This window comes from Dioscorea cayenensis, chromosome 9, assembly GCF_009730915.1.
Source record: "Dioscorea cayenensis subsp. rotundata cultivar TDr96_F1 chromosome 9, TDr96_F1_v2_PseudoChromosome.rev07_lg8_w22 25.fasta, whole genome shotgun sequence".
Lineage (NCBI taxonomy): Eukaryota > Viridiplantae > Streptophyta > Magnoliopsida > Dioscoreales > Dioscoreaceae > Dioscorea > Dioscorea cayenensis.
The window spans coordinates 22167307-22186559 of NC_052479.1; the positions used below are offsets into that span (position 1 = coordinate 22167307).

Sequence of the window (19253 nt, forward strand, 5' to 3'; positions counted from 1 at the left end):
ATGTTATTTCTTATGTTGTTCCGACGGATAATTCCGTTTGCCAAACACAAAAACTCCGTCGTTATTATAATAATAAAATATTCATTCTTTTTATGGTTCACAAAAATTACATTGCTATATTTTCCGTCGCTAGTGTTGCATAACAACGGACTATTCCGTTACAATTATTGTTATAGCTACCGAAAAATTTAGTTTAGCAACAATATTTTTCTCATTTTAGCAAGGGAATATCCGTCGCTATTATCTTATTTATGATGAAATCCGTTGCTATGCACTCATTAGCTACGAATTCATTATATTTCCGTTAGCCATTGTTTATGTAGCAGCGGAATTTTTGGTTATTATTTTTCTTATTAGCAGAATTCCTTTTTGTTCCGTTGCTATTTCCCTGTAACAACGGAAGTTTGGTGGTTGTTTTTTCTTATGACTAGCGGATTGTTTTTCCATTGTTAATTTCTTGCGACAGCGGAATTATGAGTTGTTGTTTTTTTCTTAACAGGATTTTTCTCCGTTGTTAGTTTTTGTAACAACGGAATTTTTGGTTGTTGTTTTCTTATACAATTGCAATATATGTATTACAGCGAATTTCGATGCTATTTTTATTTACAACGAATTTCCATTATCATTTGTTATTTTTACAGCGGAATATCCGTTTGCTATTCTTTGTTATTAATTATCATAGCTATTAGCTACTAAATTTGTTTTTCACACAACCCTTTGCACAATTTATTGCACAAATAAAAAAAATTACCCATTCAAACACGAATAATACAAATGATCCACAAAAAAATTATCTCATCAAGTATCCATAATCCATCATTTCAATCATACAAAAAATACAAAAATACAATTAATCCATACAAATGATCCAACATTCAATTCATAACAAAAAAACAAATTATCCATACAAATGATCCAACACTCCATCACAACCATAAATCCATCATCAACAATTCTCTAATCCATCAATACACTTGTCACCAACAAACAAAGTGAAATAAGAAGTCATCGTGAACATTACTTTGATTTTCTCTATTCCCTCTTCTTGGCCATTGTCTTCCTTTATTAAAATCATAAAAATTTAAAATCCATCAAATAAAATTGCTATAGAAATACAATTGTGAACAATAAACAAAGTAAAAGTAATATATGAAGGTACATTTAATTACCTTGAGTTTTTTTTGTTGCTCTCTTCTTGCCTCCAAGATCTTCCTCTATGAAAATCATGAAATTTTAAAATCCATCAATTTAAATTGCAAGTAGAAATCTATATGTAAAGCACTAAAACTTAAGAGAAGTAATATTCAATTTATACCTAAAATTATTTACTTGTTGGTGGAGGAATATTTGATCCAAATTTCTCCATCATGAAACTCATCATAATCTGAAATTGATTTTTTAAGTCGCTTATGTCACCTACGGCATTCTTCACTTGACTCACATCATTAGTCAATGATTCAAGCTTCTGCTCTAAACTCACAATTCTATCATCATTAAAGAGAAACATCCATATGTGGAGTACTTGTAGAAAGACCACAAACTGAGTTAGTTGTGCTTGCAGCTGTACTAGAAGTAGCATCAAATAATGCTTTAGAATTGACCATGGTGCCAAACCCATATACATGAGTGCGTGTAGCTATCTTTCCTCCAATTGATGACGCCCATGCTTCTGGATCAAACTCAGGATGATCAGAAGTATTATCACCATATTTTTCGGATAATGTAGATTGATATTTATCCTATAACAAGTGAAAAACATTAAAAAAAAAAGTTAATTGATTTAAGTTTACCAAAATATAAAGTAACAATTCACAATTTAAGGAATGAATTACTAATAATTAACATACACTAACAACTTTGGATTTATTATCTACAAAATCGCCACTTCCTTTTGACCGTTTATGAGTTCTCTCAAATAATTCTGGATAATGTATTGGTCGTTGAAGCTCTTCTTCCTACATAAGAAAAATTTTTAATTAGACTATACATATATTTTATTATTTCAAATATGTGTATAACAAATTGGCAAAATTAAATCCATGATATGAGTGAAGTGAAAAAATTATATACCATTAGCTTTTGAGTAGCAAGAAATGAACGAGAACCGCTAGTGTGTTTTGTAATACTTCCTTCTTTTTCAGTTAAACGATTGGCCAATGCTTTCTTGGATTTGTTTTGCCAACTCTGGATATATCTCTTCACAATTCATAAGTACATATAGTTCTGCGGCATAATGTTCTCCGTCTTCTAGAAATCTAGCATTATTCATTGGCCCAAAAGGTCGACCAGGATGAGAGAAAATTGAAAGTCGTCCTACAAATTCTACATCTCCACTATCGTCATTGCGAGGTACACGATTTAATCTTGTTTCCATAGTAGATTCAAAATACATTGAACAAAATGATGAGATTTCTTGAATGATATATGCCTCACATATAGATCCTTCCACACATGCTTGATTTTTCACCTTTTTCTTTAAATGATGCAAAAACCTAAACATCAAAAATAGAACTATAAAGTTTAAGTTAAAATGTAAAATATTAGAGTAGAAAATGCAATGGAATACTACCTTTCAAATGGATACATCCAATGATATTGCACCGGTCCTCCAACCTTAGCCTCATAAGGTAAGTGTATTGGCAAATGTTCCATTGAGTCAAAAAATCCAGGGGGGGAAATTTTTTCTAGTTTGCATATTGTTTCAACAATGGTAAATTCTAATTTGTCGACATGCACTGTATGTAGTTCAGTTGAGCATAAATCCCTAAAAAAATGTGACAGTTCAGTGATTGCATCATATACAGAGTTGGGCACCATATCACGTATGACAATTGGCAGCAAACGTTGCATGAAAACATGACACTCATGACTTTTCAACCCATAAAACTTGCACTCAACTTCATTGACACACTGAGATATATTTGATGCAAAACCATCAGGAAGTTTTAGATGTTTCACCCATGTGCAAACACGTTTCCTATCTTCTTTGCTCAAAGTGTACGAGGCTTGTGGGATGTAAATACGACCATTAGTTTCTACTAATTCCAATTCTTTGCGAGTGCAATACACTGCCAAGTCCTTACGAGCTTTTATGTTGTCTTTTGTTTTGCACTTTATATCCATCATTGTATTGAATACATTCTCAAAAACATTTCTTTCAATATGCATCACATCTAAATTATGGCGTATAAGATTTGTGTGCCAATAAGGTAATTCCCAAAATATACTTTTTTTCACCCAATTATGACTTTCGCCAAACCCCATAAGCTTCTCTTCATTGTATTTAGTGCCACATGTAATATTCGGAAAACAATTCAACTGTGTCAATATTTCTTCACCTGATAATCAAGGAATTGGATAGTCACGCTCAACTCTTTTTGAAAAGTTATATTTTTGCCTCCTAAAAGGATGATTTCTTTGTAAAAATTGGCAATGACAATCAAAAAAACATGGCTTCCTCCCATGAACCAACCTGAAGGACTTAATATGGCCCATACAATAGGGGCATGATAAAGTTCCATGAGTACTCCAACCAGACAACATGCCATAAGCTGGGAAATCATTAATTGTCCACAACAATGATGCTCTCATTGTGAAATTTTGTTTCTTAAAAGCATCATATGTTAGGATACCATCATTCCATAATTGTTTCAATTCATCTATCAAAGGCCGCAAGAACACATCAATGTTTTGACCTGGACTTTTTTTCCCTGGAATAACCATATTAAGAAATATATATGATTGATTCATGCACATCCAAGGTGGCAAATTGTAAACAACAAGCATTACCGGCCAAATAGAATATGGTTTTGCTGCAGGTCCAAAAGGACTAAAACCATCTGCACATAACCCAAGTCTCACATTGCGGGATTCTTGTGCAAAAGATGGGTACATTTGATCAAAGTGCTGCCATGCCTCCCCATCAACTGGATGCCTAAGAACTCCATCAGTGCTTTTATTAGTCACATGCCATATCATGTTTTCAGCAGTCTTTGCGGACATGTAAAGCCTTTGAAGTCTCGGTATAAGTGGCAAATAGCGTAAAATCTTGCAAGGAATTTGCTTTTGTTTCCCCTTTTTTGATTTCCCTAACTGTCTCATCTTATATCGTGGATGCCCACACATAGCACAATGGTCAAGTTTAGCAGCCTCTTTGTAAAACAACATGCAATTGTTTTGACAAACATCTATCTTCTCATAGCCCATACCTAGACTTTTCATCTTCTGCTTTGTTCTATAGAAGTTATCAGGAAAGCATTCATCTTGTGGTAGCATATTCTTAATCATCACCATAAGACGATCAAAACATGCTTCACTCATGTTAAAATCAGATTTTAAATTTAGTAGTTGTGATAAAGCCGATAACTTTGAGTACTTGGTACAACCGTCATATAAGGGTTCGTCTGCATCATTCAGTAAAGAATAGAATGTGGATGCCTTGGGGTTTGGTTCTTCTTCCATGAAACTTGAACCCGTATCATGATAACGAGGAATATTAAAAGTTGGTGAAATAAAATCAATCATCATTTGAGCATATGGATTTCGGGCTTCTATTTGAGGCATTGTGTGAATATGTTCATCTCCATATCTAGAGGATTGTCCAATTTCATGCTCTCCATGAGAAGTCCAAGTTGTATAGCCAATCATAAAACCATTATAATAGAGATGTTTACGGACCATGTCGGCAATTTGAAACATGCTATTTTCACAATGGCGACAAGGACACTTTATAGAATCCCCACTTACAATAGTAGTTTGAGAATATGCAAAGGAAATAAATTCCTCAACTCCCTTAACAAATTCATCATTGATAAATGAAGCCCCATCCTTACGACAATACATCCAAGATCGATCTATGTTCATGTTTCAAGTCTAACAAAGCTACCAAGTAAACAACTGCTTCTCACATAAAAACAATAAATTTGTGTTACAATTTCACCAAGGCTTATCTAACTTGAAATAAAAAAATAAAAATCTATTGAAAAATAGTTCAAAGTGATCAACCATATTTACTCTAACTAGTATATCATGCAAAAGTATAATCACTTTTTAATTTTTCATAAACACATTAATTCACCATAAACAATAAATAAATACAATCAACTCAAAACAAAACATTAAAAAAATTAAAATAAAAAGATGTAACACACACAGAGACATACATGAAAACTTCAGTTGGCCACCAACAAAGAGAATCACTACCCATTCATCAACTTCCACATCATGAGATTTGTTTTATTCTTGGCGTCATGCATGTTGAAAGCATATAAACCTATATATTGTGATTATTATGGGCATGCATTTACTTTACTTATGAAATAAATAAATACATAAATAAATAAATGCAAGAAAATGAAGGCAATTTCAACTTACCAAATATGGTTTCCCTTCAATTGTTCGAGTAATGATGATTTTGTGCAAAAGAAATTCCAAAATCTTCACTCACACCAAAGAAATAGAAGATGTCTTCAGTGAACCCGGCCTTCTCCTATAGATGAGAAAATAGAAGATAAATACTCTTTTTTATCTAAAAATAATTATAATCTTAAAATAAAAAAAAATTCTTTCAGTTTAGAAATAATCAAGTTCATATATATAATCCCTATTACAATATCTTTTATTTATTATAATATGTATAGTAACATTCATTTAATTTATGAAAAAAAGGAAGAGAACATAACTAAAAAATATTATATTAACTTAATTAGAAAGACAAAGTCAAAGAAATTCCAAACTCCATATATAAAATAAATAATTTATAATAAAAAAAACATTCTAATGAAAATTGACCCTACTTCATATAATAGGGTCAAATTTTTTTGCCCTAATAAACCTTTTGTATTTTTGTAAGCGGTGCATGTCAAAAAAATTATCGGAATATATAACATCTAAATATATCATATAATAATTACATAATAATTAGCGGAAGCAAAAAAATATTTACCTCCATCCACGACTATTAGACCAAGAGCTGTGAGGAAACCACAATAATATTTCCAATCTATTTTGTTCTCTCTTATAGATTTATAATAAAATGGGGTGGTGTTGGTTTATATATAATCACTCTATTTCAAAATTTAAATTTATAATTATTTAAAATAACAATTAGGATTAACATAGGATCTTAAAATTAAAGTCATAAATAATTTTATTTACAGGTGATTACCCGAGTAAAATAATAATAATCAATTAAAAAAAAGAATCCACCAACGAGCAGGTCCTGTGCATAGCCGCAAATAGTCCGCATGGCCACCGGTTTACTAATTAAAAACTATAGTTACTAATATTATAAATATTTATATATAATATTTATAAAAAAATATCACAATTAAAAACATTGTAAATTAACTTATACCCAAGCCAAATACCAATCTATTTCGAACCAATGAAGATGTGGTGTAATAAATTCCATATCTGCATATCGTAGAAGAACTACCTAACATTGATATTCATCCATGTGTCCTCCTGAATAACACCTCGCACAATTCAAAAATCTGGTTCATATCTAATTCCTCTTTCAAAAAATATATAATATATATATATATCATGAAAAAAAAATATATATATAACTTAAAATAAATTCCAACCACAAAAGTAAAAAAGAAAGCTTTTTTTATGATGATGATGACATATATTCTAATAGTTTTGAAAATTTCCATGTTGTTCACAAGTACTTTGCAAAAAAGAAAACGTTTAAAAAAGCATAAGAATAAATCTTCTCTCCTGACTCTTCCTTTGTTGCTTAGAAGCCAAGCAAAGAGAGTATCAAGTATAAACCCAAGAATATATCTCTCCATGCCCATGTCTTTGGAACCACTAATCCAATAAATTTACTTAATTAAATAAATAAAATATCAAAAAAAATAAAATAAAATAAAATAAAAGTCTTTTATTAATATACTCTTCTTTCATGTATACTATGAAAACCCCCGCTTACAAAAAAAAGCTATTTTTACAAAACTCCAAAAAAAAACAAAAACAAAAATCAAAATACTCTCACAACATATGCACACAGTTAAAGTAGTCATATATACATATATATGTATGTACATATATACGACCTCTGGATCTGTATATACATATATATGTATGTACATATATGTATATGTATATATATACATATATATGTACATATATACAACATAAAATTTTATCGTAGAAGAACTACCTAACATTGATATTCATCTATGTGCCTTCTTCTTTAAAATTCCCACAGGTTCTTCCTCCGTAATGCTTCCGCTTCTTCAGGGGTGAAGTCATTCTGGATGCGGAATGTTTCCCGGAGTTCATCAGCAATGTGATCCTTTATCAATTCCGCAAACTTTTTGCCGCAAAGGTGCAGAGACTACTAATGAGGAGACTGTTAGCGGCCTGCACAGAAGGCATACAAGGCTATGTGATTCTGTGTAATGTTGGACACCATGCTTGGCTGAATTTTTCTCATGGAAGTGTGACAAACTAAAAAATGTAAAAGATCAAAAAAACATGGTTAATCCAAGTCAATGTGAAGTCTCACATGGTCAACACAAAAAAAATATAAAAAGTGGAGAAAAGGTGAAATGACCTTAGAATTTTAGATGAGTTTTGTTTTTCTTTAATTTATCTACTACAATGTGAAGCTCCCTCATTTACGCTAATAAAAAAATTTAAAAAGTAATGTCACATTAAGAATATATTTTCTATCATATTTTCATTATATGAACTTCCTAAATAGCTGGATGTCTCAGATTTTGCTCACTATATTCAATAGAATGTCATCCCAATAGATAAAAAACATTTTGTGATCATTTGTACAAAAATTCACAGAGTTCCCTTTTCCTTTCACCCAGAGCACATTTTGAAAATTTCCTGAAAGTAAAATTACCGCAATAGATTTAAATCCAATGGCAAATAATAGTTTTAAAGTGATTCAAATTGTTGGAGAAACATCCATTAAATGTTATGAAAAAAAGAATTGTGTCTAAAATCATAATCATGCAGTTGTTTGTACAAGAGGTAATACCTTCAGTTGAAGTTTCAGAAACTTGATATAGTCGATAACATCATCGAGAACAGATTCTTGACATCGCTTTATGTTGTCAAAGGAGCACAGTTTTAGAAAAGCTTTCAGAGAATAAAAACTGTTGATATGGATGGGCAAACTATCTCCGCCTTCAAAACAAGATATACTATCAAAATCATTTCCGATAAAGTGCCTGTATTCTTGAAAAGATTTTAAATATATGCTAAGACACTGGGAGAAAAATCCAATGGTATGGAACTATGACTTCAAAAAAAGCAGGTTTATGTTTCTTTAGAGCTAAGGACCAGGGCTCTTATTGAAGAGAAAAATATAAATAGTCTGCTTTGCATATATCAGACAGAAATCCATAAACAATGACATTTCACACAAGCCTTACTAACCTTAAATTCCTAAATTGAAGGTCAATGAGCAACAACACCATAAATAATTGAGGGAAATTGGAGAACAAGAAGCTATCTATGCATTTTTCACCTTGTTTTTCAGCTTGGCACTCTTTGAGATCACGAAAATCCAAATATTTGGGAGGATTAGGGTCGTCAGGGTTGGGATCTACAGGGTTGATGAGGAAGCTGGAACGGAGGTTGACGTCGGAGATGGGATGAGGCCGAGCTTGGCAATGCGATGGAGTTGAATGGGTGAAACTTCTCGAGGATGTCGTCGATCGGCAGATGAATCCACCACGCAGAGATGGGGTTTGGTGCTGCGATTGGGGATTAGGGTTGGGACTGTTTTGCAATTTTGCTTTCATTTTTATGTCATTTACTTGGCAGACCCCGTAAAATTGCCGAATTACTATCACCCCCTCATCTTTGATATTTCAGAGATTGTTAATTGTCTACCATCCTCATTTATTTATTCATTTATTTATTCATTTATTTTTTAAAGTGTGTGTTTTTTGTCTTGACCCCTAGTTTTGTCAGGAGCCATGGGTTAATTTTTTAAATGATGAACTGGTCTTATTTTAGAAAATAACATGTTTTGATTGAGTTTTTAAAACAGAAATGGTAAGATCTCGGTCAATTAAATATAGATATTATACCCAAATTTAATCACCGGAGATATTATATATTTATATCCAAATTTAAAAAATATTAAATGAATTTAAACGGACAAAATAAAATAATTTAAAAATATATAAAAAAAAAGGTTAAAAAAATATTCTAAGCTCAATTTGAATAATTTTGAGTTTGATTTCTATTATGATTTTTAGATATACCAAATTAAATAATTTGTATTTGATCAGGATACAAATTTACAGTTAATCAAGTTTCTTAATTTTTATTTCTCTTTTTATTTTTTTCCTTTTATTTTTGTTTCTTTTTAATTTAACTAAACAATGAATTCCTGCTTGTTTAATAGATCTCCAAATGTATACTGCATTTGTGTAACTCTGGGGAGATGTGAGAGAAATATGAATGTATCTACCAAAGGAAAGAAAATAGATAACTTGCCACCAAAATCTTCATATTCGAATATATTCTTTTTTTATATGCTGATTTTTGCTTTTAGAGGACTAAATATAAAAAAATTGGTTGAGTCATGATAGTCATTGAATGGAGGACGCTCTCTTGTTTTATATTAACAGTAATTATTTCATCAATCATTTGAGTGTTTGAATTTTTTTCTTTGTATTTTTAAATTTATGGATTATACTAACAATTGTGACTTTTTTGAAGGGCATATGTGGGTAAACATTATTAATTTAATGTTGGTTTATTATGAATGGGAATTAATATTAGGTGGGGCATATGAAATTAGTGCCATGATGAAGCTCTGAGTGCTTGGATTGGGAAATGCTATTTTCACCTTTATTATTATTTATTAATAATCATTTGATTTGCTTAAAAATCTTAATTGATGATAATATTTTGGTAACACTATATTAGTTGATTTATGTACATTTATTTTGGAGACTAAGGTAATTTAATTTTTAATTATAACAAACATTTTATAATTAAAATTGTATTTTTGTTATTAAAAGTGAAAATGTATTAATAAATAATATATAAATTACAAATATTAATAAATAATATACATATATATATATATATATATATAAGTTTGGAATAGGAACGGATTTATTCCGTAGCTATTAATCTAAATTCCGTAGCAATATTTTACAATTCCGTTGGTAATGTAATAAAAACAAGTTGAACCTCTGAAGCTTTATTCCGTCGGTAATCTTATGATGATTCCGTTTCCAATACTTACAAATAGCGACGGAATGAATCCGTAGCAATTTATTAGCAACGGAAATAGGCGGGAAAATTAGGGCGCGTAAGCTCTAGCAACGGAATAGCAACGGACTTATTCTGTTGCTACGTTTCCGTTGCTATTAATCACACTTCCGTTGCTATATTATACAATTCCGTTGGTAATGTAATAAAAACAAGTTGAACTTCTAAAGTTTTATTTCGTCGGTAATCCGACGCTAATTCGGTCGGTAATGTTTACAAATAGCAACGAAACAAATCCGTAGCAATATTTCCGTTGCCTATTCCTGTATTTCTTGTAGTGATAGGAGACATTACTATAAGAAAACATAGGATAAGTGTTTTGTTTAAAAATTAAACAAAAACTAGGTTTAGGGTTTTGAATAAAAAAATGACACATTCCAAAAAGAAAACAAAGGATTAGGGTTTTAATTCTAAATTGAAAAATAGGACTTATTCTGAAAAGAAAGCATAGTATTAGGGTTTTAATTCAAAAATAGTAGACAATCCAAAAAGGGAAGAAAATATTAGCTTCTTATTGAAAAGTAGAAGACATAGGATTAGGGTTTTGATTAAAAAAATGTAGACATATGAAAAGAACACATAGAATTAGGATTTTTTATTTAAGTAGGCATTCTAAAAGAAAACATAGGATTATTGATTTGATTGGAAAAATAGGAGGCATTACTATAAGAAAATAACGGAATAAGGGTTTTAAATGAAAAATATGAGACATTACTATAAGAAAACATGGGATTATGTTTTTGATTAAAAAGTATTAAAAATTTCAAAAAAGGATTAGGGCATTGATTGAAAAATAGGGTGCATTCTGAAAAGGAAAACAAAGGATTAGGATTTTGATTCAGAGATAGTTGACATTACAAAAAGAAAATAAAGAATTAGGATTTGGATTGAAAACTAGAAAATAGTAGACATTCCAAATAAAAAAATAAAGAATTAGTTTTTGGATTGAATACTAAAAAATAGTAGACATTCCAAAAAGAAAACATATGTTTAGTGTTTTGATTGAAAAATATATGACATTTCGAAAAGAAAACATAGGATTAGGGTTTTGATTGAAAAATAGGAGACATTACTATAAGAAAACATAGGATTATGGTTTTGATTAAAAATTAGCAGACATTCCCAAAAAGCAAAACATAGGAATAGGGGTTTGATTCAAAACCGATAAATAGGATATATTCGAAAAAAACATACGATTATGATTTTTATTAAAAAATATTACCCATTTCGAAAAGAAAACATAGTATAAGAATTTTTATTAAAAAATATGAGGTATTATGAAAAGAAATATAAAATTAGTGTTTTGATTCAAAAATAGTAGGCATTTCTAACGGAAAATATTGGATTAGGGTTTTGATTGAAAATTATGAGACATTTCAAAAAGAAAAATATAGGATTAGGTTTCTGATTGAAAGAAAGGATACATTAAAAAAAGAAAACATAAGATTGAGTGACTCATATTTTTTAATCAAAACCCTAATCCTATATTTTCTTTTTAAAATATCTACTATTTTTAATCAAAACCCTAATCCTATGTTTCCTTCTGGATACATTCCCTATTTTTCAGTTTTTAATCAAACCCTTAATCCTACGTTTTGTTATAGTAATGTGTCTTATTTTTCAATCATAATCCTAATCCTATGTATTTTTAATTGTGTAATATTTTTCAATAAAAACCAATCTTATGTTTTTGCTTTGGAATGTCTAATATTTTTAATCAAAACACTAATCCTATCTTTTGTTTTTGGAATCTCTGCTAATTTTTAATCAAAACCCTAATATTCTATTTTATTTTCTAAATGTGTACTATTTTTAATCAAAAAACCTAATCCTTTTATTTCTTTCCGAAATGCTTCCTACATTTTAATGAAAACAATAATATTATGTTTTCCTTTGTTAATGTCTGCTATTTTTGAATCAAAACAATAATCATATGTTTTCCATTGTAAGGTCTCATATTTTTTAGTCAAAACCCTAATCCTATTTGGAATGGCTCCTATTTTGTAATGAAAACCTTAATCATATATTTTCTTTCGGATTGCCTCCTATTTTTTAATCAAAACTCTAATTTTATGTTTTCATTTGGGAATGTCTAATGTTTTTGAATCAAAACAATAATCGTATATTTTCTTTTCATAATGTCGCATATTTTCTAATCCAAACCTTTTCCAATCTATTTCATCAAAACCTTTTTGGAATACTTTTATTTTTTAATCAAAATTCTAATCTTATGTTTACTGTATGGAATTTCTCATATTTTTTAATCAAAGTAATAATCCTACGTTTTCTTTTCACAAGGTCTTATATTTTCAGTAAAAACTCTAATCCTATGTTTTTAGCTTTGAATCATGACTGAATCCTATGTTTTCTTATACTAATCCTATCTTTTTTATCTAAGCCGTAATCCTATTATTTCTTTTCTTTTCCTATGTCCCCTGTATTTTTTGTGTATTGTCTGCTGTTTTAGAATCAAAACCCTAATTGGAATGTGTCCTATTTTTTATTCAAAACCCTAACCCTATGTTTTCTTCTCAAAATACCTCTTATTTTTCAATCAAAATCCGAACGTAGTTTTTCTTTTAGGAATGTCTAATTATTTTCAATCAAAACCCTAATCCTATGTTTTCTTTTGGAAATGTTATTAAAAAATATGAGACATAATGAAAACTTTTGTAATGTCTTATATTTTTGAGAAAAAGGCGACATTTTCCAAAGAAACATTACTAAATCTATATTTCAGACAAAACCCAAATACTATGCTTTCTTTTCAAAATGTCTCATTTTTTTTTAATCAAAACCATAATCCTATCTTTCAAAACCCTAATCCTAAGATTTCTATTGGTAATATTTGCTATTTTTTATTCAAAACATTAATTCTATGATCTCTTTTCGGAATGTCTCCTATCTTTTAATCAAAACCCTAATCATATATTTTATTTTGGGAATGTTTGCTATATTTGAATCAAAACCCTAAACCTATGTTTTCTTATAGTAATGTCTCAATTTAAGGTTTTGCTTAAAAAAAATGAGACATTCATAAAAAAATCAAAGGATCTAGTTTTAGATTAAAATATAGTATGGTTTTGTTTTGAAAATGTTGTAATCCTATGTTTTCTTTACAGAATGCCTCTTTTTTTTATAAAAACCCTAATCCTACGTGTTCTTTTGGGAATGTCTCATATTTTTCAATCAAAACCTTAATCCAATGATTCCTTTTTGAATGTCTCATATCATTCAATCAAAACCCGATTATTATGTTTCTTTTCTTAAAGTCTCCTATATATACGTTTTGAATCAAAACCCTAGCCTATGTTTTCTTTTCGGAATGTCTCCTATTTCTCAATCTAAAACCTAGTCCTTTCCATTCTTTTTTAAAATGTCTGCTATTTCTAAATCAAAAGAATAATCATATGTTTGTTTTTTGGAGCGTCTCCTATTTTTTAATCAAAACACTAATCCTTTATTTTCTTTCAGAATGTCTACTATGTTCTAATCAAAACCCTAATCCTATTTTTTTTTATAGTAATATCCCCTAATTTCAATCAAAATCTTAATCCTATGATTTCTTTTCAGAATGTCTACTATTTCTGTATGAAAACCATAGTCCAATGTTTTCTTATTGTAATGTCTCCTAGGTTTCATTCAAAACCCTAATTCTACATTTTCTTATAGTAATGTCTTGTATTTTCATTCAAAACACTAATCCTGTTTGTTGGTTTTTTTGAAATGTCTCGTATTTTTTTATCAAAGCCGTAATTCTATGTTTCCTTTTTGGAATGTCTTCTATTTTTCAATCAAAATCCTAATATTATGTTTTCTTTTTTGAATGTCTACTATTTTTTAATCAAAACCTTAATCATGTGTTTTCTTATAGCAATGTCTCCTAACTTTTAATCAAAACCCTAATGCTAATCTTATGTTTTCTTTTCGAAATGTCTCATATTTTTGAAAAAAATGAGACATTTCATAAAGAAATCATCACTAATCCTATCTATCAATCAAAATTCGAATCCTATGTTTTCCTTTTGAAATATCTCATATTTTTTAATCAAAACTCTAATCTTCTATGAGAATGTCTCCTATTTTAAATCAAAACCCTAATCTTATGTTTTCATTTCAGAATGTGTCCTATTTTTTAATTGAACTCTAATTCTATGTTTTCTTTTCAGAATGTCTCCTATTTTTCTTTTAGTTTTGAATGAAACCCTAATCCTTTGATGTCTTTTCAAAATGTCTCCTATTTTTCAATTAAAAACCTAATCCTATATTTCCCTTTTAGAATGTCAAATAAATTTAAGTTTGAAATATAAAACGTAACCCTATTATTTCTTCTCGGAATGTCTTCTAGATTTCAATGAAAGAATTAATTCTATCTTTTCTTTTTAGAATGTATTCTATTTTCTTGGTTCTGAATCAAAACTCCATGCCTATGTTTTCTTTTTGGAATGTTTCCTCTTTTTTGGATTTTAATCAAAACTCTAATACTATGCTTCTTTCTGAATGTCGGTTTTTGGATTAAAACACTAATCTTATGTTTTCTTTTCGTAATGTCTCCTTTTTTTATTTTGAATCGAAACCCGAATCATATGTCTTACTTTCTGAATGTCTCCTATTTTTCAATTTTTTTAATAAAAACCATAATCCTATGTTTTCTTTCAGAATGTCTCTTATTTTTGAATCAAAACCCTAATCCAATGCTTTCTAGTCGAAATGTCTCATATTTTTTTTAATCAATGCTCTAGTAGTATGTTTTCTTTTCTGAATGTCTCCTATTTTTCATATTTGAATTAGTACCCTTATTATATATTTTCTTTTCATAATATCTCTTATTTTTCAATAAAAACTCTAATCCTATGTTTTTAAATATCTCATTTTTTTTAATAAAACATATAATCTTATGTTGTGACTGAAAAATAGGATTTACTATTGTTTGCTAATTTTTAATCAAAACTCTAATCCTATTATTTTCATTTCATAATGTCCTATATCTTCCAATCAAAACCCAAATCCTAGGTTTTCTTTTCGTGTTTTTGAAATGCCTTATATTTTTTTTAAAAAAGGAGACATTTGAATAAAAAATGTCCCCTATATAGGATAAGAGTTTTAATTCAAAATTTGTTGACATTCAGTAAGAGAAAACATAAGATTTCAGTTTTGATTAACAAATAGGAGACAATACTAAGGAGGCATTCCGAAAAAAAACATAGGATTATGGTTTTTATTCAAAAATATGAGACATTTAGAAAAGATAACATAAGATTACGGTTTTGATTGAAAAATAGGAGACATTACTGTTAGAAAACATGGGATTAGAGTTTCGATTAAAAACAAAAAAATAGGGGAAACCCAAAAAAGAAAACATAAATACATGTTTTGATTAAAAAATAGCAGGCATTTTAAAAGAAAACATGAGATTATGATTATGATTGAAAAATAGAGCCATTCCGATAAGAAAACATAGGATTAGGATTTTTATTGAAAAATATGAGACATTGCGATTAGAAAACATAGAATTTTTTTTTATTGAAAAATAACAGAGATTCCCGAAAGAAAACATAATAGTAGGGTTTTGATTGTAAAATATGAGGCATTGCTACAAGAAAACATAGGATTAGGGTTTAAATTCATAATAGTAGATATACCAAAATGAAAACATTGGATTATGGACTTGATTGAAAACTGCTAAATAGGAGCCATTATGAAAAGAAAACATAGAATTAGTTTTTTAATTAAAACATATGAGACATTATCTAAAGAGAACATAGGAGACACTACTATAGGAAAACATAGGATTAGAGTTTTTATATCAATATGTGAGGCATTCAGAAAACAAACATGTGATTATGGATTTAATTAAAATAAATATGAGGCATTGCGAAAAGAAAACCCTATTTTTGAAAGATAAGATTAGGGTTTTAACTGAAAATTGATAAATAGGAGACATTAAGAAAACAAAACATAAGATTCCGGTTTTGATTTGAATATAGTAGGGATTCTTGAAAGAAAACATTGGATTAGGGTTTTGATTAAAAAATATGAGACATTACTGTAAGAAAACATAGGACTAGGGTTTTGATTCAAAAATATTAGATATTTGCAAAAGAAAACATAAAATCAGGTTTTTCATAAAACAATAGCAGATATTTCAAAAATAAAAGAAAGTATTTGGGTTTTGATTAAAAAATATGAAGCATTCTAAAAAGATAGGAGGCATTCCAAAAGAAAAACATAGTATTAGGGTATCGGAATGTCTCCTAATCCGAAAACAAAACATAGGATTAGGGTTTTGATTGAAAAATATGAAACAGTATGAAAAGAAAACATTGGCAGAGATTCCCAAAAGATTGGAGGCATTACTATAATAAAACATAGGATTTGGGTTTCATTAAAAAGTAGTAGACATTGTGAAAAGAAAACATAGGTTAGAGTGTTGTGATTCAAAAATACGAGGCATTCCAGAAAAAAATAATTTGATTAGTGTTTTGATTCAAAAATAGGAGGCATTACGAAAATAAAACATAAAATTAGGGTTTTAGCAAAAAACAGTAGATATTAAAAAAAATTATAAAAAATTATTGGATTCTTGTTTTTGTTAAAAAGTAGTAGACATTAAGAAAATAAAAATATAGGATTTGGTTTATGATTGAAAGATAGGAGACATTACTACAAGAAAATAGAGGATTCGGGTTTTGATTAAAAAAAGTAGACATTCTAAAACAAAAACATAGGCTACAGTTTTTTTCAAAACTAATAAATAGGATACATTTAATAAAACAAAAGATAGAATTAGGGTTTTGCTTCAAAAAAATAAGAGCCATTTCAAACAAAAAAAACATAGAATTAGGGTTTTGATACAAGTATAGTAGGAATTCCATAAAGTAAACATAGAATTAGCACTTTGATTGAAAAATAGGAGACATTACGAAAAGAAAATAAACAATTACTGTTTTGATTAAAAAATAACAGATATTCCAAAAAGAAAAGATAAGATTACGGTTTTGATTTAAAAAAAAAGAGGATTAGGGTTTTGTTTCAAAAATACGAGCCATTCGGAAAAGAAAACATAGGACTAGGGGTTTGATTGAAAAATCGTAGACATTACAAAAATAAAACATACAAACATTGTTTTGATTCAAAAATAGCAGACATTACTAAAAGAAAATATAGGATTTGGGTTTTGATTCAAAAGTAGCAGACATTCCAAATAAAAAGCATAGTATTATGGTTTTGATTAAAAAATAGGAGCCATTCTTAAAAAAACATTGGATTAGTGTTTTAATGGAAAAATATGAGACATCAAGAAAGAAAACAGAGGATTATTGTTTTGATTTAAAAATATGAGACATTAAAAAAAGAAAACATAAGATTTTTGTTTCAATAAAAAATTGGGGCCATTCCAAAAAAACAAAAATTAAGATTACAGTTTTGATTCCAAACTGAAAAATATAGCAGGATTAGGGTTTTAATTCAAATATTGTTGGTATTCATAAAAAAACCACAGGATTAGGTTTTGATTGAAAACTTGAATCCTAAGTTTTATTTTCTTTATGTCTCCTATTTATCATTAACATTATGATCAATTGGAGACATTACGAAAAAAATAAAGGATCTTGTTTTTGAAAAATAAGAGACATTCCGAAAAGAAAATATAGGTTTGGGTTTAGATTACAAACTGAAATGCAGGTGACATTCCCAAAAAAAATATAGGATTAGGGTTTTGATTCAAAACCCTAATCCTATTAAAAAAATTAAGTTTTTTATTGAAAAACAATAGACATTCAGAAAAGAAAACATAGGATTAGAGTTTTGATTCAAAACTGATTAATAGGATATATTAAGAAAAGAAAACATAGAATTCGTGTTTTTATTGAAAGAAAGGAGGAATTTCGAAAGAAAACATAGGATTAGGGTTTTTAATTAAAAATTAGCAGATATTCACAAAACAAAACCGGGATTATTGTTTTGATTAAAAAATTAGACAAATTCCAAAAACATAAGATTAGGATTTTGATTCAAAATTATAAAATAGAAGACATTCCGAAAAGAAAACATAATATTATTGTTTTATTTTATAATATAGTAGGCATTCCAAAAAGAAAACAAAGGATTAGGGATTTGATTCAAAACCGAAATATAGCACACATTTTGAAAAGAAAACATACGATTATTGTTTTGATTAAAACATAGCATACAATCTTGAAAGAAACCATAGGATCAGGGCTTTGATTGAAAATCGATAAATAGTAGACATAGGATTTTTGGTTTTGATTGAAAGATAGGAGACATTAACAAAAAACCTTAGGATTAGGCTTTTCATAAAAAAATATGACACATTTCAAAAATAAAATATAGTATTAGGGTTTTGATTGAAAAATTGGAGATATTACTAAAAGAAAAATTGGATTAGGGTTTTCATTAAAAACTGAAAATAGGGGACATTTCCAATGAAAAATTCCATCCTAATTCTATGTTTTATTTTTTAGAATGACACAAGTGGGGCTCTAAGATACATAAATGTGTGTCAACCTCCATGTATTCAAGCCATTACAATGAGTTGGAGGGGCACGAAGGCAGTCACATTTGCGTATCCCAACTTATGCAATGATGACAAGATCTTCACCAATGAAGCCATTTATTGAAGAAGCGATGTAATCTACGGCATGAACGTGTGCTCGTTTATGTTGCCTTGACGAAAAGTGGATTCATGAGTGTTTTTGGTTTGGGTGTACTGTAGCAGGTTACTGTATCAAAGAAATACGGCAAGTACTGTAGTAGTTACTGTTCACAGTCTGCCGAAAATCAGAATTCCTAAGAATCCACACGGGCGTGTGAAAATTCCACAAGCCCATGTGGAAATTTCATAGGGGCGTGTGAAAATTCCACAAGCCCGTGTGGAAATTCCATAGGGGCATATGGAATATCCACACGCCCGTGTGGATGCCCGATTACAGCCTATTTAACGCCCTTTTCAGCCCGATTTCAGCATTTTTTTT

General features: G+C 29.1%; 2 long non-coding RNA genes across 2 annotated transcripts; both read right to left on the bottom strand.

The window, feature by feature from the left end:
• Positions 1-1035: 1035 nt before the first annotated feature.
• On the bottom strand, positions 1036-1439 carry LOC120268400. Its single transcript, XR_005538935.1, has 3 exons — positions 1330-1439; positions 1170-1214; positions 1036-1060 (listed from the first exon to the last, which is right to left on the bottom strand). It is a non-coding gene; the product is annotated as an uncharacterized LOC120268400 (long non-coding RNA).
• Positions 1440-1716: 277 nt separating this feature from the next.
• Positions 1717-2180, bottom strand: LOC120268401. Its single transcript, XR_005538936.1, has 3 exons — positions 2071-2180; positions 1848-1955; positions 1717-1739 (listed from the first exon to the last, which is right to left on the bottom strand). It is a non-coding gene; the product is annotated as an uncharacterized LOC120268401 (long non-coding RNA).
• Between the last annotated feature and the right edge of the window lie 17073 nt (positions 2181-19253).